General features: G+C 34.7%; 1 protein-coding gene and 1 non-coding gene across 3 annotated transcripts in view; one reads left to right on the top strand and one right to left on the bottom strand.

Annotated features, from left to right (window-relative positions):
- The window catches only part of CFAP299 (cilia and flagella associated protein 299), a 785,488-nt gene that overhangs the window by 163,844 nt on the left and 607,325 nt on the right, over positions 1-14,319 (bottom strand). The window lies entirely within an intron of this gene.
- LOC111767166 (U6 spliceosomal RNA) lies at positions 7,730-7,836 on the top strand. Its single transcript, XR_002799057.2, has one exon. It is a non-coding gene; the product is annotated as a U6 spliceosomal RNA (small nuclear RNA).

Below are 14,319 nucleotides of genomic sequence, written 5' to 3' on the forward strand. Positions count from 1 at the left end.
CTAAAGTCAGTGTACCTAAATAAAGTTATTACAGTCTAAAAATGAGTATTTCTATTACTTACCTGCTTCCTCTTTTTCAAAATTTTATTTTTATTTACCCCCTGCGCCGCCCCCCCCCCCCCGCCCAGTTTTTTTGCAGTTACTATGTACTCTCTGTATCTGCTTGTCTTCTCTTTAGGAGGTATCAGAAACCTAACTTAGCATCACCCATGAGGGATAGAGGCACCCAATTTGCTTGAGGCACTTAAGCTCGCTGGTTTTGTTGTGTATCTCATTGTCTTTCTTCTTTGTGTCTCCTTGTTGCATCATCTTATTGTGTCAGCTCACTATGCCTGCCCATCATGCCAGCTCACTGTCTTGCTTGTCTTCTCCAGGAGGTACTGGGAACCAAACCTGGGACCTCCTATGTGGTAGGCAGGAGCTCAATCACTTGAGCCACATCTGCTTCCCTGCTTGTTATTTTTGAGATCATAGATCATAAACTATTCTTTTTCTCTCCTTCATAAGATAGGTAATTATGTTTCCATTTTATTTGTCTAGAAATCAATTCAATTTTGACCATTTACCTGTATATTTTGACCTGAAAGCTTGCTTGTATGTTGTGGGTATGGTTAGCTCAATAATACCTAGCTTTTGTCTGATTCCATTCTCTCAACAGTCTACAAAATCTAGCAGTTGATCTGATCTCATAAATGAACACACCCTAATGCTCCTCACCCAAAATACTCCTTGACTAGTCTTAGATTTTCATGAGTATTTTTATACCTAAGCTGTTCAAAAACAGCTATGACTCTTTTGAAGCCCACAGAAAATTTAGGGCTTTTTAAAAATAAAATTTTATTGAAGTATGTCATTCATATATGAACATACATAAACAATAAATGTATAGTAAAATTTGTGAAGTTACAAAACAAACATGCATATCATCATGCAAGTCTCCCACACATCTCCCCACCACCACCACCTTAAATTGTTGTGAAACGTTTGTTACAAACTATGAAAGACCATTGTCAAAATATTACTACTAACTATAGCACATACCTTACATTTGCTATATTTGTCCCCAAATCTACCCTATTTTTAACACCCTAAACCTGGATTATATATTTGTTATCATCCAGGAGAAAACGTTCTCATATTTGTCCTGTTAACCACAGTCCATCTTCCACCACAGGATTCATTATGTTATATAGTTCCATGCTTTGTACAATCCATTCAAAGTGTACACTCAACACATTTTCAACACAGAGTTGTGCTGTCATCACCTCAGTCAATTTTAGAATGATTTCATTACTCCAAAAGGAAAAATCCCATCCCTCTTATACCCCTCATTGTTGTCCCTTAGTATCAAAATAATATCTTCTTGCCATTGCTGCAAAATATTACAATATTACTGTTAACTATTGTCCATAAGTTTTATTAGTTGAAATTTTCTTGTGCATCACCATATTCTTAGGACTTTATAAAAGAACAGCATTCTGTACTATTAACAACAAAATTAATCTACCACCAAAATCACTATGTTATACATTTCCTAGATTATTCTCCTGTTTCCTCTCAGTTGACATTTGGTTTTACTCTGCATTCCTTTTTTGCCCCTGGCAGAGTGTCTTAAATCCTTCATAACTGCTTCTCCTTGCTGGGGGTTATGACTTTGAGCCTTTGCCTACTACATGTTAAATTGATTTTGTATATGACTCCTTAATATACCTAAATAAAAGAAAATCACATTCTTCCAGTTCTTACTTTGCACATGTCCAACAATCCTTCTAAATAGTCATATGTCTCATCCCGAGTTACGTGTACACACCTTCAAATCCAGTTCACAATGCGAAGTTAAAGTATTTTCTTTACAGGTCATTTCCTGTGAGAGAGAAACTCTCAGCTAATCTCCCTTTAATATGCTTCAGTAATTTAGGTCAGATAGAGTAATTCAGCTGTTTCTGAGTCCATCCATGCTTAAGGATTCTGTTAGGAGGACTCTAAAATTATTTTGAGGTAAATGGTGCATCTCCACAGTCCTAGGTGTCATTTTAATGTAACAACTCACAATTTTAATTTCCTTACAATAAACTGTCACTAAGACTCCCTAAATTGCTGTTTTGATAGCTCTCTTTGATCTGTTTTTTTCGTTTTCAACCAATTATCTCACATCTTGATTTTATTTCATGGGGGATTTGATAAAATGATTCCTTATTTTCCTATGAAAGAATATAGGACTGCCTAATGAAATGATAAAAGAAAGACTAATGAGACATGAGTGCCTGGCTAGGTATTAAGGATATACAAAGCAGCAATAGCTTTAATAATCTGGTACTAGCAAGGATATTGTCAGATAAAGCAATTGAATAAAAATATAACATAATAGACTCAAGTATATATTAAATTTAGTATATGTACAAGTCGTGTTTCAAAGCAGTAGTGAAAGGACAATTTAGTCAATAAAATCTCTTGGAAAAATTAGTAAATCATTTGGACCCAAACAAAATAAAATAATAAAGAAAAGAACTAATTAGGTGCCTTCTGAAAAGGAAATAGATTGTCTATATTTACAGATTATTACAATGTAAAAAATAAATTAGAAAAGCACTGGAAGAAAAAAATGGCACTAAATGAAATGAAGTAGAAGCAAACATTCTATGTATGTCACTAAAGGCATGATGGGGAAAACATATGAACATTAAATATTCTTTGTTTTTTAATTCTGATACATAAAAACTGAAGAGGCAAAGAAAAATTTGAAGAATATTTTGTGCTTTCAAACAAGAAATAATTCTAATTACATGCGATGTCCCAGGTTTGTTCTAGGCACCAATCACTGATGGTCCCTGCCCTTATGGAGCTTCTAGTCTAATGGAACATCTTTAAATAACTATCCGCACAAATGATATACAGTTAGAGTCTGTAGCAATGTCTGTGAAGAGAAATTACATTTTGTTATGAGAAATGAAATTTGCAATCTAATTTGCATTTTAGGGTCCAGCAAACTCCTTAAGGCAGGCGTTCTTAACAAGGGGTCAATGAGCTTAAATTTACATTTTAAAAAAGCATTATTCTTGTGGGGATGTGTTGGTGGGGGTGTGATATATTTATGAAATAATACACAGCATAGTGTGGACTTAGTAAGGGGTCTGTAATTTTCTGACTGGTAAAGGGGTCCATGGAATAAAAAAGGTTAAGAACCCCTGACTTAAAGGAAGCTACATGTGTAAGGTAATTTTAATATTTACATACTAATATTATAAAATTAACTTATTCATATAGCCATACCTATAAACCATATAAAATATGAACATATATGTATAATTATATTACTATACACTATCAGTCCTTATTTGAATATCCCATATATTATATCATTAATGCAGGAAGAACTCTTCAATTAATAAAATAACTTCATTTAACTCAGTAGAAAGTAAATGGGCAAAGCATATGAAGAAAAATCACTGAAGAAAAATCACAAATAGCCAATAAAAATATGAAAAATATTCTATCTTAATCAAGAAAAAATGCAAATTAAAACAAGAACTATTTTCACAGCCTTCCAAGTATTGTATAACATGCATCCCCAAATACCACTGATTGGCAAATTGGTATAATGTTTCTGGAAGAAAACTGAGTAAAAGGAGCCTTAAATTTGTGCATGTCCTTTGCTCCAGCAATTCTTCACTGAGAAATGTGTCCTAAGAAAATAATCATTAATATGCATTAACTTGTATGTTACAAGGATATTTTCCACAGAATCATTTTAATAGTCAAAGTTTTCAATCAATTAAAAGTCCATAAATAAATATAAATATATTTCTTTCACTGGCACATTATTCAACAGTTCAAAAGGATATAAAGAAATAAAATTGGGTGGAAATTTTAATAATTTATTGAGGTAATATACAGATTATGAAGCAGTTTTCATTGAATGACCATTTTTCTAACAAAAAATAACATACAGAAGAAATGTTATCAGTGGCCATATTTGTGTACTGATTTATAAAATATTACTACCTTTTTGTTTTTCTGCTGTATCTTTTCATATTTTAATAATGACTTTATTATATATGTATATATACTACATATTTCTATAAATATGAAATTAATAAAACTGGAATAAAGAAAACTGAATACTTTTGAATTTAGGATGTGATGAATTAGGATTCAGAAATAGTGATTGTTTTAGGTTGGATTCCCCAGTAAGCAGATTCTGTGATGAATATCTGCGTGAGGGTAGTTTCGGCGGGATCCCTAGGAATCAATACTTGTGAAGGATGAGGGAAGCAGAACTGGACAGAGTGAGAAGCGGAGCTACAATTTAGCTGAAACAGAGACCTCAGCTAATCCTCTAGTTAGCTCTGGAGACGGGGTGGTCTTCAGAGATGTCTGAATTGAGGCAAAGGGGTTAGGCCTTTGTACCCTCCATCCCCCAATATCGACACAGGGATGGGGCTTAACTTTGAACAAAGCAGCTTCTTTTGACTAAAGGCAGTTCCTGGAGAGTGACTTGGCTGCCTTATTCTCAAATTCTGAGCTACTCTACCAATCCATTGACTCCAAGTACAAGTTTCTTTGTAGAAATGGTTTGTTAATTAGTAGTTCTATGATTACAAACGTAGTAATTTTCCAGTTCAGAAATCAAAATATCTTTTGATAGAGTCATATCTTTGAAAACTACCAAAGTTTTTCTTACTTTTAATGGTATGAATATTGGGCAAATATTTTATTCAAAAATTATTCACTGCAGCTACATCCCCACTGATACCCTAGCTCAATTCCTACCCCACAGGGAAACATTGTTAAAATTTTGGCATACACCTGTCTAGCCCATTTTCTATGGATTCATATTTATACATGTGTACATATGTGCAATGTCTAAACATAATTGTGATATGATACTAATTTTCATATTATTCTCTTTTTTTCACTCAATTTTTGACTGGGAGGACATTCCAGGTCAGTACATATAAATCTGCTTTATACTGTTTTTAATAGCTCCATGGTATGCTCATAAAAACTGACAAGCTTAATATATATTTTATGGGATAAATGTAACCAATTCATATTTATCATGAGTATCTCTATGTTACCTACTTTATTTTTCCTGCTATCTTATTTTTAAACTAATGCATCATCATTTAATACTACCTGATTGTAAAAACTTTCTATTCTTATTACTGTTCGTTTTTTCAATGTCTTCCTCTTAAATTTATTTCATATTGCTGGTATACGACTTTCTAATAATAATTACAAGTAATTTTAATAGAAAAGGTCTAGTGATTCTCTGAGACTTGATTCTGAGAATTGTCTTGCCACATAGTTGAGTGCTAGTTTGACAGAGTCTAGAAATCTAGATTTGGAAGTGTTTTCCTTGGAACATAGAAAGCCATTGCCCCATTACCTTCTAACATTCAATACTTCTGCTAAAGTATGATGAAAATTTTACTGTTGTTTCTTTATATAACACTTAAAATTTAGAGGCCTTTAAAATGTTCTCTTTGCTTTGGTGGACGGGTGTGTGTGTGTGTGTGTGTGTGTGTGTGTGTCCATATTCAGCTTGTTTTCAACTTTGGGATTTTTTTTTCTTTGTCTGTAGGTTTATTCTAAATATTGGAAAGTAGAGAAAAAATGCAATTCCACATAACCACACATGCTTCTTTTTTGTATTGTCTGTTATTTCTTTCCCTGCATTTTTTCTGTCCTATCCTATGAGAATTCTTATTAGACAAATGTTAGAACTTGTAGATTTATTTTTCATGCTTCAATTTTTTTCCATGTTTCCCATCTCCATGTCTTTTCCAGCTACATTTTAGAGATTACTTTAGTTTGATCTTCCAGTTCATTATTCAGTCATCAAATATATCTGTTTTGCTCTTCAGCCCATATATGTATGAAATTGTATTATTTAAATGACCACTTATATCAATCAGAGTTTAATTTCACTCTAACAATTTTAAGCAGAAAAAAAAAAAATAGAGTGCATTAGATGCTTACACAAGCATCTGAAGGTCAGGAGGCTGTAAATGGAAAATCTAGGAACAACTCCCAGAACAACACAATAGAACTGGGCAGGCAAGGGGGCTGCTGCCTCTGCCACGATGAAGCATCTGCTCTCACAATAGCTGGCTCCATGTCCAAAATGCCTCAACCACAATCCTGGGTAAAGGTGCCATTACCTCCTCTCCTGGCTAGAGCCTTGAAATGCACCAGAAAACAGATGTCACATGCTGCTTCTGAATGCCCATGAAGCCAGAGAGCTGAGACTTGGACCTCTGCTAGACCTGCCTCAGCAAAGCCAAATGCTTCCTTGCCAATAGATACAACAAAAGCAGCTAAAGTGTGGGCTCCACCTCAGCATGTTTTCTTCTGCTTTCCAAATCTTACATACTGTGTCTTTTCTGAAGAAGCTAGCTAGGGCCCACATAGAATCCATGAAGTAGAAGAGTTTGAGAAATAGAGGCTTTCCCTTTCTGATTTCTAGCATGTAATAGGGTATGCTACAAAGGACTTGGAACAGAGTTAAGAGAGTAAATGCTTACACCATATTTTTAATTTTGCAAATTTCTCTTTCTTTTTCATAGCAGCCTAACTTTGTTTTATAGACGCAATATCCTCTTGACTTGAAGTATATTAAATAACAATTTTAAAGTTGTACTTCATTTTCACTATTAACTCTTTTTGGTTGTTAATTCTTCTGTTGGTTGAGTTTGGCACTTCTATTTGGCCAATGGTTTTCATCAAATGTTTGGCAACTTTGGTTTATTTGTTCATAATTGTACTTGATAACTCCAATTTGCCTTTGGTGAAGATCATGCTGGCCAACTTCTTGTGACTGTGGGGGAGGGCCAGAATGTTTACTCATTTGAGGTGCATTTCTTCTGGGATTTATATCTTGTGGGGTACTGCCCTGAGACCAGAGTCAGAATCTCCAATACAGATATTATCCTGAAGCCAATTTTGCTTGATAATTCTTTTTTTTTTCTCCCTGGGATATCTATTATGGAGATAGGTTATCAAAGGCTTTGCCTTATTTTTTTCTGGGAGTTTCCCTTAGTCAAACTAATTTGTTAAGAAAGGAATCCTTTATTATAAATCAAACCTTTATTAAACCTTTATTATAAATCAGTAGCTGAAATCAAGTAAAATAACTGATATTGTTAAACACTGTGAGGCAGTATTTTATACTTCACACTTAGAGCATTTTAAACCAGTTGGAGACGATAAAAATACTCCCAAATTATAAGGAACCTTAGAAAAAAGAAGCATATGAACAGAAAAGTCAGTGGGGAGTTGATTTCTAGCCTATTTTTATATGGAATGTGTGTTCTGGCTCAAGTATTCCCCTTCCACTGAAACTACCTAAAGACTTTCAAAATCCACTATAAACATGGATAAATGCTTCTCTTATGGATTTACTAATGACATGATGACACTTATGCCCATCTGTGTTCAATACTAAGCACCAACAACAAGTACACTTCCAGAGCAAGATGATACATGTGTGCTTTTAACAAGTTTGGGGGGTTGCTGAGCAACATGTGTGAATGTCTCAGCAAACATTTTAAAAGGAAAAGACTTTATTAGATCACATGCTTAAGGGAAGTGATGAAGTGTAATAGAGTCCAACCTATTCAAATACACTTTACAAAACTTTAAGAAATAATATTCTACTAGAGTTTTGGGAAGGTGCAATGACAGAGGAAATAAAAAGAAAAAATATTATGCTAAATAAAACTTTCCAGTGCTCGCTTCGGCAGCACATATACTAAAATTGGAACGATACAGAGAAGATTAGCATGGCCCCTGCGCAAGGATGACATGCAAATTCGTGAAGCGTTCCATATTTTTTCTAAGCCCTCACTTGACATAGATGTGCAATGGACACAACCAATCCAATGTCCACAGAGAAAATGTGGAATGGGTGTGGGAACGGTAGCCATGGTGGCTGCTGGGTGTGGGGAACGGGAGGAAGAGATGAGATGTGGAGGCATTTTCGGGACGTGGAGTTGTCCTGGATAGTGCTTCACAGACAATTACGGGACATTATAGATCCCCCCAGGGCCCACTGGATGGAACGGGAGAGAGTCTGGGCTATGATATGGACCATTGACTATGGGGTGCAGTGATGCTCAGAGATGAACTTGCCAGGTGCAATGGATGTGTCATGATGATGGGAGAGAGTGTTGCTGTGGGGGGAGTGGGGGGCGGGGGCGGTGGGGTTGAATGGGACCTCATATTTTTCATAAAGTAATTAAAAAAAAAATAATAAATAATTTAAAAAAAATAAAAAAAACAAAAACAAAACAAAAAAAAAACTTTCCAGTCCTTCTCAGGGGTAGTAACATATAAGCAATACGGGCAGGCAAAATCTGAAGAATATGGTATATTAACTGTTTAAAACATAATTAATGAAAATAGGAAAAAATTCATATACAGACCATTTAACAATAAGATATTCAGACAAACTGATTTCACAATAAGGTATGGACTTTCTAAACACTCCTTAAAAATTTGCTGAATATTTTTTCTTTTCCTTTAAGAAATCATGCCAAATTTTTTGGCTGCACTGTTCATTACACTCTGGATTTTGGCTTCAAATCTATACTTATATTTCTGGTAATGATTTGATGGTATTATTCTTACATGTTTTTGTTTTTGTTGTTGTTGATGGTGGTTTGTTTGATTTATAACAGTTCTTTTGGCTACTCACATACTTATTTTCCCCAAGTAGATGTTTATATAAGCTCTAGTTCTGAAACTTCCAAATTCTATGCAAGTTAAATCAATGCCTTCATTCATTGAGGATCTGCCTCACTGGTACAGAGATAGTCGATGCGCTATTGGTTTTATTCATGAGCCTAGAAGGTTTACTATTTGGACAATATACTACATCGGTTATATTGGGGTCAACATAAAAGGACATCCTTTCTGTAAATAAATATGGAGAAGTATTTTACACCACTGCTTGATATGTTATATACAACACTCTTTGATGTTCATGAAAATTCTTTGAAGAATTTAAATTTAATATAGTTTAAGAATAAATTTACAAGCTCTAGAAAAACTGCTTCCTTGGTGAAAATCTGGCTTTTGTAAATCTACCTGTGGAATGCTAGAATTTGTTTCTTGCTCCGTGTTAATATGCATATTTTCATTCAGTTCATACTTTTGTACATACAGGAAAAGAAAGTATTTTATATGTCTGCTCAACTTAATATGTGATGACAGATTTTCAATTATTCTTATGTTATGAAGCGTTCAGTTAAAATATTTTCAGATTTTAAAGCAAAGTATATTTTTATCTCCTAATTTAATATTTTTCTGGGAGCTTATTAATAGACTGCTGTGATAGAAATAGCACTTCATGTGAAATTTCAATAATTTCTTACAGAACATCCTTACACTTCAATGAGTATGACTATCAGTATATTAGTGATATCATTAGTAGACCCAAATATGAAATATGAAAAAATTCATTGTAATACAGCAATCTCAACCATACTTTAGTCAGTCTTTTGAATAAAATGTACCAACTCTCATTGTTGATTTAATCCTACTGGTTGTCTGTACTAGACTGCAAGTTCCAGATTAGATTATAGAACCCTAAAGGGTTTTCTGACAATCCATAGGTGGTTAAATAACTTACTAAGTAAGTAAATGTAATAAAGGCAAGCTACTTTTCATGACAGATCTTAATATTTCAAGCATTTTTCAAGGCATTATTCTTCAATTTAAGTGTCATCTCATCTGGGAAGGCTTCCTTGCTCAATCAAAGGATAAGAGAGGGTTCTCTCTCTTATGTGTCCTCCTTGGCACACAAACCTGTATCAAGATACTTTTCATCCCATACCTTATTAGTGTCACTGCTTCTCCAGGTCTACTCTAGCCCTACTATCTCAGGGGAGGCAGGGACCATGTCATCCAAAGAAACATCTAGCACATAAAAGATGCACAATAAATACTGAAGCCAAAACATTGAAGGAGATCAGAAACAGTTTATTCCAGCTGTAACTCATGGGTCAACTTATTTTGATGCATACATAATATAAATACATATGATTCACCATTTTTTTAAGCTTATTCTTTGAATAAATATATGAACACATTACTCTCTGTCCCTTGAAAAAGAGACTTCTCAGGAAATCAGCACCCTGAAAGTGGGCCTTACCTTGGAATATAGGCTAGCCCATCTCCCCCAATGTGTCAGGGTCAGACTCATTTATAATTTTCCTACACAATGGTTCTTCAGCCACATTTATTTGAACCTGTAATTAGCACTATACTCAATAAATATATGTCCCAGAGACTTTAATATTCCAGCTGTCCATATGCTGGTTGAACCCTGAATCTCAGCAGAGTTACAGCCAACTCCGATTCATCCAAGACAACTAACAAAAAGATGATGATGGAAAATGCCCGTTTCAAGAAGCAGAGATTATCTGCAACTACAAGTAAGACAGTTCCATCCATCTGCCCCATGGGATCTAAGACCCCTCTCAACTGGAATCAGACTGGGCATCACCTTCCCCAAATCCTGAAGATAGAGGAAAGAACAAACATAAGGGGAGAATGCAACTCTGGACTAAAGGAGACTTATTATTATTCTAATAATGGAAGAACTTATAACATTTATATAAAGGCAGTGGTCACATGTGGTTCTGAGGAGAGAGAGCAGGAAAAATAGGTGTAACATGTGGCATTTTTGAGGCTTTGGAATCATTCTGCATGATATTGCAATGACAGATACAAGCCATTACACATTTTATTAAAACCTATAAAATTGTGTGGTACAAAGTATAAAACACAAGTAAACTGTAGACCATGGTTAGTAGCAAAGCTTCAATATGTGTTCATCAATTGTAACAAATGTATCACACTAATGATAGATGTTGTTCATGGGGAAGTGTGTGTGTGTGTGAGAAGTATATAGGAATTCCCTTTATTTTTGAAGTAACATTTATCTAATCAAAAGCTCCTTTAAAAATAAAGGGACTTCTCTCCCCTTGATTAAATTATGTGATTATCATTGCATTCTTCCTTCATATGACCTTTTACTTCTTAGGTTCCTTTCTTTCAGAATCCTTCCTCACAGTATATTTCTTCATATATTGCATCTTTATATATTTATCTCCTCTCATACTATTTCTGCTTTATTCCTTATTTGTTCAATTCCATGATTCTTCCAGATTTCTCCCTTTGTTCTTCATTGCACTTTTACATCTGCTATCCTTTTCTTCCATTTCTGGCTATGAGCCTTCAGTTTACACCAAGATTAACTTTCCAAGTCTTAAGTGCCAGATGTCTTATCTTCAGTCTTTGAAGTCTTTTACAATTGGCTCTCCAGCAATGCAGCTTCTCAACTCCCTGCTCCTTGAACACAAAGCTGACACAACTGACCCACTGTCAGTAGGTCACTCCCCTAAGTGACCACACATTTGTGAGTCAGCCAGCTGTGGTAAAGAGGACAGTCTGTAGCTGCAAAACAGAGCAAAACTAAGCAAGCCATAAGATCAAACCCATGGACTTGGCCATGGTTCTTGCAACACTAATTATTAACCACTCAATGAGCCAGTCACTGAGGCACCCATTATATTAACTAGATGGCAAATTCAAGTTATATATTTTCAAACACACAAATATATTCATCTAATGAATACAGAGATTTTCATCTTAAAGTAAAATTTCATATGAGAAATAAATTGTTACCATAGCGGATCACAATTTATAAAATTAAAACTTTCTTTTAAAGATCAGCTAAACTATAATAGTCACATATTATATATAAGTGAATTTGGGTATCAATGTAACATGATGTCACTGAAAAGGTATTATCATTTACAAAAATAAATAATTTCTATACCAATAACAAAATACCAAAGATTATTGCAATTTAAGTAAATTTTCATGGCATATTTTCCTATACATGTAGAAAACCACATTCATCATAAAGTTTAGAAGCAATTTGACTCAATCAATTACCATTTATCATATGCTACAATATTCAAGTTAATGTATAAAACTTGGGACTTAGTTGTTATCTCTACAAAGTTTATAGTCCTGCTGAAGATAAAAGGCATAAGCATTTGCAAAGACAACAATATAAGATAACATGATGGGAACCAAATGAATGGGGCAGAAGGCAAGTTTCAGCAGAAGATTCAGAACAGGTAGCACTTGTTTCAAGATGGCATGATGTGATCAGCAGTTTCACCATAGAGATGGAAACTGAACCGAGACTTAAGAGATGTATAAACTTATGTTGTTGTGGGCAGAGGACTTCAGTTTAATTCCTTCAAGGGCTAGGTAGGTAACATTATAAAAAGTGAAGAGTAAGATATTATCTAGCAAAGATCAGTCTAAAATTTTTGAAAACTGAAAAAAAGTAATTAAAATAGAATTTGCCAGACAATATTGTCCTGGGGGAAAGATTCAGCTAGAGGATACCTAGTAAGTGTCCACAGAAAGATAATAACAGCTACAATAAAATGACTATCAATTTTTGTGTGGTTACTGTATGCTAGGCACTAATCATTTGTTACATGTATCGTCAATATGTTATCTTTTCACAAACACCTAAAATGCAGATGCTATTATGAGACACATTTTATAGATGAAGTTACTGAGCCCTGGAGAGTAAACCACTTGCCCTCAATTACATGGTCAGTGATGCTACTGGACCTCAAACCTAGACAATTTGAATTTGGGAGGCCACAGGCATTTCCAAATTCTATATTGATATAACACTATAAGGAAGAGATAAGACTAGAAGTTTGAGAGCAGCATTGGAAGCTCTTGAAAGTCAGGTAAAAGGACCAAACCTCTGTTCTGTAAGGATGGGGAGTCATTGAAGGATTTTGAGAGAATGTGTTACATGATAGAGGCAGGGATTTGGGAAGATTGCTATAATGGTTAGAGTTCAAGATAGAGTAAAGAATGAGAGGTCCCAAAACAACCTGACCAGGAGGCTTTTGCGCTAAGAAGCTTTTGCAGTAAATAGTAGAGGTGATAAGAGCCTGAACGAGGGTGGTAGTAATGATGACTCCTTTCAATGTGCACTGGAGGGAAGAGCCCCATTGTATAGAGATCTCTCTCTCTCTCTCTCTCTCTCTCTCTCTCTCTCTCTGTCTCTGTCTCTCTCTCACACACACAGATTTGAAAGGTCACTGTAAGTAAAAATATGAAACAGTACTATAGAAAATTTGCATGGTTTATTCTGTGGACATTTTTGCTTCCTTAAAGGTTTTATTTTTCATACTCTAGATCAAAACAATGCATTCCTCCTATTGCCAACCAAAAGATTCCGTTAAAATATACTATCAACAAAAATATGAGCGATCCCTTCCCATATAATGACAGGGTGTGCCACACTGCAGATGTCTCCATGCAAAGCAGAAGTAGCCTACAATTAGCCAGAGGAATTCTGCAGCAAATGTGGTTAGAGGCAAAGGTTTACTCTAAATTTGACAGCTCTAGCTATAAATAGTTTGGTTTTTTTTTTGCCTTTGTCAAGGACATCTTTGCTTCATCTGAGCAATTTCTGCAAAATAATGTAACAGATATGGATGCCATATGTAAAAGCTGTTTTTACTTTGGATTGGTTTATCCCCACTCAAAATGGTCTGAATAATCCATTATGAAAGTGTTTCTGTATTTTTCCTGCATCTGGAAGGTATGCATATGAATTTATAATGCTTATGTGAGGCATAAGTCAGTGGTTAATCCATCTGATTATAAATCATGTGACTATGTATCATGACCACATTAAAACTTAACCACAAAGAAAAAGGGAGAATGGGATCTAACCTATAATTGTGGCTCTCAGAATCAAGACTCTCACAAGCATTTAGCCCTATATGTGTCACATGTAGGGGATGCTTGAGAAATCACATTAGTTAATGTCTAACATGTGCAGCACATAGTGGCAGGCTAGCAGCTTGTGGAATGCTTATTTTATGGAGAGACAGAAAATATCACTGTATGTGCAATGAAAAGGCATTATCGTTGACCATGTAACATACACTGAAATCAAAGACTTCTGCTACACAAAACACAGTAAATTCTAGCCATGTCAGAATTAGAGAGTGCATTTTAGAGCATTTTGGAGCAGATGTTTCTATTCACATTTAAGTTCAACATTTCTTTGTGAAATTATGATACTCTTTTGTAAGAAAAAAATTTATTATACAGGATTGACAACACATCACTATGTTTGGTATTTCACTTACACTAATGCTTCCACCCTTTAGCATGCAAATGCTTTCAGAAAGGTCTTCTAGATTAGCAGCATAGTATGATCCATGGATGACAAATTCTTTCTTTAAACAGAATTCT

Source organism: Dasypus novemcinctus, chromosome 1 (genome assembly GCF_030445035.2).
Source record: "Dasypus novemcinctus isolate mDasNov1 chromosome 1, mDasNov1.1.hap2, whole genome shotgun sequence".
NCBI lineage: Eukaryota > Metazoa > Chordata > Mammalia > Cingulata > Dasypodidae > Dasypus > Dasypus novemcinctus.